Below are 7,916 nucleotides of genomic sequence, written 5' to 3' on the forward strand. Positions count from 1 at the left end.
GTTTTTTGATTATTGTATGCTGTATCTGTGCTAAGAACAAGCCTGAGGTGTAAAACCCAAGGTCTTCTCAGACTTTTGAGCCTTTCCCTGGGATTAGTGGGCAATTTCTAATTTTCCCCACATGTGCCGTTGTTTTTGAATATCCTAGTCTTTAAGCATGTCTGGCTCCCCAAAGGGGGAAAGGAAAAATAAAGAGGGAGGGGAAAAGGGGGTGCCTGCCTTATTATTCCCCTGTAAGTCACTTCACTGGGGCAGTGGATAGAAGGGATAACTTACAAAAATGGGAGGAGGTACAACAACCTTGGCTGCCAACCTCTTTGTACCTCTGTGATCAAAAGCAGCAATTAACAATTAGAGCATAGATTCCCCAATATTTAGAGTTCAGGGCCCTTTTGCCCACCCTGACTCCTACCAGCTGCATGCAAGGTGTTCCAGGATACATACATGGCTGCCTGCCACATCGTTGGGGATGGGGGATTGGTAGCTGCTACTATGAGCTGATATTAACCTAAATTAACTATAATTTATTGTCCAAGGCTTCCCCTGGAAGTTGCAAGCTTTTAATAGACTCCAGAGTTCCAAAATAGTGACATCAGGCAGATTCTGCTGGTGCAGCTGTCTAGGTGGGGAGATGGAATCCTGGTACTTCCTACTCCACCATCTTCCCAGAAACCTCTTAGGTATAGATTTTCATGTGAACATAGTTTTTTTTTTTGTTGTTGTTCTTCTTAGATAAATACTTAGAAGTGTGGTGGATAGGTCACATGTAAGTGTTTGTTAACTTTATTACAAACTTCCCCAAACTGTTTTGCAAAGCAGGCGTACCATTTTGTACTTCCACCAGCAATGTATGAGAGCTGTAGTTGCTCCACATTCTTGACTGCTCTTAGTACTATCAGAATTTATCTTAAGCCTTTCTAATAGGTGTGTGGTCCCATCTTATTATGGTTGTATTTTGCATTTGTCTAATTTGCATTTGGCTAATAATGTTCAGCATCATTTCATGTGCTTGCCATCTGCAAATCTTTGGTGAAGTGTCTTCAAATTTATTGTTCATTTTTTTGTTTTGTTCTTATTGAGCTTTTCAAGTTCTTTATATATTCTGGATACACTCCTTTGTCAAATATATGTTTCCCAAAGACTTTTCCTAGTCTGTGGCTGCCTTTTCATTCTTCATAGTGTCTTCTAAACAAATAAGATTTTTATTGGACAAAGTCCTATTTAGTTTTTTAATGGATCAAACTTTTGGTGTTGTATATAAGAACTCCTTATGTAAGCAAAGTCATACAGATGATTTTGCTAGAAGTTTTATAGTTTTACATTTTACATTTTGGTCTCTGATTTATTTTGAATAAATTTGTGTGAAAGAAATGTATTAAGGTTCACCCTTTTTCAGGGTGGGGGGGCAGATACAGGTGTCCAATTATTCTAGCATCTTATATTTAAATGACTACCTTTCTCCACTGAATTGTCTTCTCATTTTTGTCTAAAATTAATTTACTATACATGTGGGTCTATTTCTGGACTTTTCTGTTCCAGTGATCTATGTATCTATCCTTCTGCCAAATACTATGTTACTTATTCTAGCTTTATAATAAGTCTTAAAAGTATGTAATCTAAGTCATACAACTGTTTTTCAAAATTGTGCTGGCTATTCTAGTTGTTGCTTTTCCAAAGAAATTTGAAAGTCAGCTTAGCAATATCAACACAAATATCCTGCTAGAATTTTCAATCTGAAATGAATCTATATATCTGAGGTAACAAAATAATCGTGAGTCTTACAAAACATGTACACAGTGTATCTCTCCGTTTATTTAGGTCTTCTTTATTTTTTAACAAATAAAGAATAAAGGTGGAGAGTCTTCAGCATACAGGTCTAGTACACATTTTGGTAGATTTATACCTAATTATTTCATTCTGGAACTATTGCAAATGGTAATTGTAGAAAAAAATTTCAATGTCTAACTGCTCATTGCTAGTGTACAAAAGTATAATTGATTTCTACATATTTACTTTTAATCTTACAATCTTGTTTAACTCGATTGTAGCTTTTAAATTCTTTGGGATTTTCTACATAAACAATCATATCATCTCTGTATAGGAATAGTTTAATTTCCAATCTGCATAGCTCTTCTCTTTCTCATTTTAAGCACTGGCTGTCAGTGAGATTTTGAATAGGAGTAGTGAGGGTGCCCTTCCTTGCCTTGTTTCCCATTTCCTTAGGGAAAAAACATTTAGCCTTTAACCATGGAGTATCAGGATAGCTGGAGGCTGTGCAGACACTTTTCAGCTTAAGGAAGCTCTTTTCCTAGTTTACTGAGTTTTTATTAAGAATGGATATTTAATTTTGTCAAATGCTTTTCTTTCACTTATTAAGATGATCATATGGTTTTTCTTCTTTAGTCTATTGATAGGATAAATTACATTTACTGATTTCCAAAGGTTCAATAGCCTGCATATTTGAAGATAAACTTCTTTTGGTCATGATTTAAATCCTTTTTATGTATTTCTTGATTCAACTTGCTCATATTTTGTTGAGGACTTGTACATCCATATGAGAAATAGGAATATGTGGTTTTCTTGTAACTTTTTTTTACCACCAGGGTAATGCAGGCCTCTTAATATGAATTTGGAAGTGTTCTGTTGTATAGTATTGTTGGTTTTTTCATTTAATGTTTGGCAGAATTCACCAGTGAAGCTATTCAGCCCTCCCGGGAGATTTTTAGCTACAAAGTAAATTTATTAGATATAGAATTGTTCAGGTTACCTACTTAAAAAAGCTTTGGTAGTTTAACACTTTCAGGAAGTTGGCCCATTTCATCAAAGTTGTCAAATTTATGGAAATAAATTTGCTAAAAATATTCCAATATCATCTTCTTACAATTTGAGGGGGAGGAGGGGTTGTTTTCTTTGGCAGTAAGGCTAGAACTTTTTCCACTTTATTAATCTTCTCAGGAACTAGTTCTGTTTCCAATGATATTTTCAACTGTTTTCTGTCTATAAGTTCATTGATTTATGATTATTTTTATTATTTCCTTGTTCTGCATGCTATGTGCTTAATTTACTCTTCTTTTTCTAGTTCCTTAAGGTAGGTTAAACCTATTATTTTTCTTCTTTTCTAATATAGCCAAATTCTCTTTAAACCCTCCTCTTAGCTGTATCCCCCAAATTCTGATGTTGTATTTTCATTTTCATTCAAATATTTCCTAATTTCTCTTATAAAAAAGTCTGCTTTGATCCATATATTATTTAGAAATGTTATTTAATATCTAGGAACTTGAACATTTTTTCAGATATTTCTTTTACCAATATCTGGTTTTAATCAGCTAAAATCAGAGAATGTACATTGTATGATTTAAAGTTCTGAACTTATTAATGTTTAATGTTTTGTGATACTGAATCATTTGTCTTCTAAATGATTCACTGTTGTTTAGTTCTTGGGGTTGGGTAGGAAGAAAAATCTTACACTTTTTAAACAAAAGGATGGATACACACAGTTCAAAAAGAGACATATCATCATATTGTGGTATTAAAATTTCATAAAGGATGATTAGGGGAAAAAAAAAAAAGTCTAAAATCCTCCTGGACGGGGGGAGGGCAAAAAATGGCTAAGAAACACTAGATTAGAGGTGTTTGACTATTTTGTTTTATTTTTCATTTAAGATGTAATATATTTGTCATACAGAAAAGTGTAAAAAAATATAACAGACCCCATATCCCAAGCCCCAGATTTAACAGATGTTAACATTTAGACAAAATAGTCTTCAGATATCTTTTTTAAAGAAAAATCCAATATATACAGAACTACCCAAAGTTCAATCTCTTTCCCTTCCACCTTTTTCTTCCATAGCAAGATAGTCAATGTCTTCATAAATAATATATAATATTTTGTGTATCTTATTAAGCTCTGAAAAGGTTTATACAATAAAGTAATTAATCAGTTGCTCAGATTTTCTTCTGGAATTCTTAGATTTTCAAAGATCCTGGTACATAAGTATGCTACATATATCGATGCTACACCATAATTAAAAAAAATAAAATTTCCTGCGTAGTCAAATACCTTTTACTCATTTCTGATATTTATAAATATACACATATATTTTTAAAAGAATATAATCCCTTTAAATCTTTGTATATTAAATCATAGATACCTCGTTTGATCTCCCAGTTTTTCCCCATGGCATTAAAGCTTATGCTTAGTATGTAAAGGATCTCTCTTTCCTGGTACTTTTTCCGTATTCGGTGAGTCTTTGTTGTTTATTTTAGATTCCCTATACTGGCCTTTGTGTGACTGCTGTATCTCTACTACAGTTTGCTTTCAGGAAATGTCAGAGTAGAATATATAGTAGTTTAAGTTCTTGGGGTGGGAATTCTATTTCTATTTCTGAGAATCATCAGTTCTATCTTTTATGTGCCTAACACATGTAGTTAGCTCTCATCTCTACTGAACAGTGCTACTGAAGTCTCTATTTTTTGTTTTCATGCATTAGTAAAGGAAATTAAATGTAACAAAGTATCTTACTAATTTTATTAAACTTCTCCATTACTCACAAAGGCAAGTGTTCTCTTTTTATAGGGTGGTAAAGATCAAATTATTATACCTAAGCACTCAGTACTATGCTTTTTGAATTTTAGGTACTTAATAGGTATTGATTCCTTCCCCTTATTTCCTTTCAAAGACCTAATCTCTCTTGACGTTGATTTTTGAAGGAGTCTCATTTGCACAGCAAATACCTTCCAAATCATCTCAAACAGCAACTTGTATGCTACTACTTTTTATTTGGTGATTTACCTAATCAGAATTATGCTGATTCTGTTCATGACTAGGGTGAAGTTACTCTGAGAGCATATGCCTCCTTAAATTTTACACCCTAGGAGCCTCCCTCCCTATACACTAGTCCCTGCCCTTATAAAAGGCATAAATGGAAAACAACCACATGGCAATAAGAGTTTTATATACTGTATATTATAGTAAAACATTTGCTTTTGCCTGCCTAATATCTAAGTTCCTCTTTTGATTTCATAGTGCTATGCTTTTCCTTTCGAGAACAAGTCCATTCCCAACTCTCCTTTCATGTGGTTTATATGAAACTTCACTTCTTACCTCAGAGGTGACACATTTGACCCACACTTGGTCAGTGTGCCAAATCCCTCCAGCAAAAAGAAAAAGGTACTTACTGTTTAAAGTAACTGAAAAATTCAATGACAGACTAGCTATTAGGGCTTTTGCTGTGGGATCAAATTATAAGTAGTTCTCCATTTCCATGACGACTTTTTAAAAAACTCATGGGTTGGGGGCAGTTTCTGTACAAGTCCTAGAAATCTTTCTTATTTTACTTACTTGAGGCACATGCTCAGTTTATGAAGTAGTCATGGGGTTGGAATATACGTTATCCATAAAAAGGTTAATTCCTAGACACCAAAGATCCTAAACTTATCAAAATAGTCTCATGCTCCCTAAGTGTGGCAAGGAAGAATCTGGGCACCTCAGTGATAATCATGGTGGAAAGATGACTGAAGTTTTATCTAAGACCTCGGAATTTTTACATCACCTTCAGGACCAGGTGAGTTGAGAACCACCACAACCACCACCATGACAGCTAATGTTTATTGAAAACTTGATTATATATATAAAATATAAATACCAGATTTTATATATATATTATTATATGAAATATAAATGCCAGATTTTATATATATATTATATATATAAAATATATATATATATATACCAGGTTTGTTTTAAGTATTTTATATTCATCTTATCATCTTTACAACAACCCTGAGGTAGGTATTTTTACTATCCCCATGGAAACTGAAAAAAAGGTACAGAACTTGCCCAAGGCTGTAAAGCAATTAAGCTATACACACAAGATTTGAATTTAGAACCTATACCTGTAAAACCACTTTAATACACTATTTCTCAGAAAACTAGTTAGGCTAAAATTCCTGTCACTGTGGAAGGATAGGGACTCCAGAGTTTTATTTAGGTTGATTTAAAAAAATATTTTTTTTTGGCATACCTGACAGATCTAAATGTTCTAAGGAATAATTTTTTTAGCTTTTGATTCACTACTCCTGTCGTAATTTTTGATAATTTCAAAATCCACTTAGATGATCCTTTCAATACCTGAGTTTCTCAATTTCTTCAATTCATCTCTTTCCATGACTCTGCTTTCATTCAACTACCATGTTCACGTTCTAGAATGTGAACTTAGTCACTAATTACTGTACTCTAATACTGTCAATTTCAGTCCCTTTCTTATTTCAACCTCCCAAATTTCCTATCTCTAGAAATTAACTACAACACATCTTCAACCACACTGCAATCTCAATGGATCATACCATTTCTCCACTGTGCCTCAAACTCCTTCATTTTATTAACTTGCTTGTTACCAGATTACTTTCCATGTCCCTCCTTTATCATCATTCTCTTGATTATATCAACACCTCTCCCTTTCTCCCTTTTTGTTGTATCCACCTGGGAAAATTCTAACTTTAATGATTTGACTCTGTGTCTACTCAATGATAGGACCAAGGCTAAACTTAACTGGAGAAAAACACAAAACCATGTTGACTGATCTCACTTAAATTAATAACCATGGACTTCAATTATGCATTTTAAGCAATGTCTAGCAATTCTTCTAAGAGTCTATTCATTCTCTCACTTTCCTAAACATCTATTTTACATCTTCTTTTCTTTCCTCAATCCAACACGTTTTTCCCCAACACTTCTTCCCTCTACTTCATGACCTTGCTTCCTATTTCACTGACAAAATGTGACAAAACTTTTATATGCTCCCACTATATGTACTAAACTGCAAATACCTAAACCTATATAATCTGTACTTCTTTCCACCGCTATTAATGAGCTGTTTACACACTCATCTTTAAAACTAACCCTTCTATTTGTACACCATATCTATGGCTCCAGCAATACTCCTCTCCTTCCTCCATCATGTTCTCTACTAGCTTAGTCCTATTAACACATAAATCTGCTATATCTTCAATCTTTATAAAATAAAATAAAAACAAAAACCTTTTTGATACCATACCCCCCTATATTAACAGTCCATTTCTCTACTTCCCTAGAGAGCAAGACTTAACAGAGTTGTCTTCAGAACTCATCTTTCTTGCATCATTAACAGACCTGACATATTTAATCACTTCTTCGTAGTTGAGATTTTTTCTTCATTTGGCTCTACCTATTCCTAGTCATTCTTCTTTGATGTTTTCTTACCACTTGACATCTAAATGTTAACATGTTCCAGGGTTCACATTCTCATTCTTCTAATTCCTATTTTTAAGCTTCTCATTTACCTTATTTCACAAAGCTATGAGTAAAAGGGCAGAAGCTGTGATTCACAACATCATTCCAACAAAGATGTGACTCTAAGATAAAACTGTTATTACATACTCACAGGAGAGCATCAATCAGAGCAAATTAAATAAAACATATCAAAGTTTCATACTTAACATAGAGCTGAAATTAATTTCACTAAGGGAACAGAATAATTTTATATGAGAAACATTTACACCACTGACTGACATTCTGATAGACTGGGGGACACAAAACTGGAAGACTAAGTTAGGGCAAGGATACAAATTCCCTAAACTGTGAAAAATCCCCCACTACTAAAAAAACAAAAACAAAAACAAAAACAAAATCAACAACAAAAAAAATCATCAAAACTCATAGCCAATCAAAACCACTCCTAGAATAATTACAAGAAATAAGATTACTATAAAAAAAAAATGGTAAGTGCATTAGTATCCAGGTAAGAATGAAAAAAGGGCAATATTTGTAATCATAAAAGAAAATTTACATTTAATATAAAACTACATAATAAAAAATTTATGTAATTATCAAATTACACTTTCCTTGATATATAAAACAAAGAAAAATTAAGATCATT

The 7,916-nt window shown here is 33.1% G+C and overlaps 1 protein-coding gene across 3 annotated transcripts in view; it reads right to left on the minus strand.

Annotated features, from left to right (window-relative positions):
• LOC309625425 (pancreatic alpha-amylase) overlaps window positions 1–7,916 on the minus strand; it is a 59,936-nt gene that overhangs the window by 50,474 nt on the left and 1,546 nt on the right. The gene's annotated exons all lie outside the window — the stretch shown is intronic.

Source organism: Balaenoptera borealis, assembly GCF_965194805.1.
Source record: "Balaenoptera borealis genome assembly, chromosome: 1".
Classification (NCBI taxonomy): Eukaryota; Metazoa; Chordata; class Mammalia; order Artiodactyla; family Balaenopteridae; genus Balaenoptera; species Balaenoptera borealis.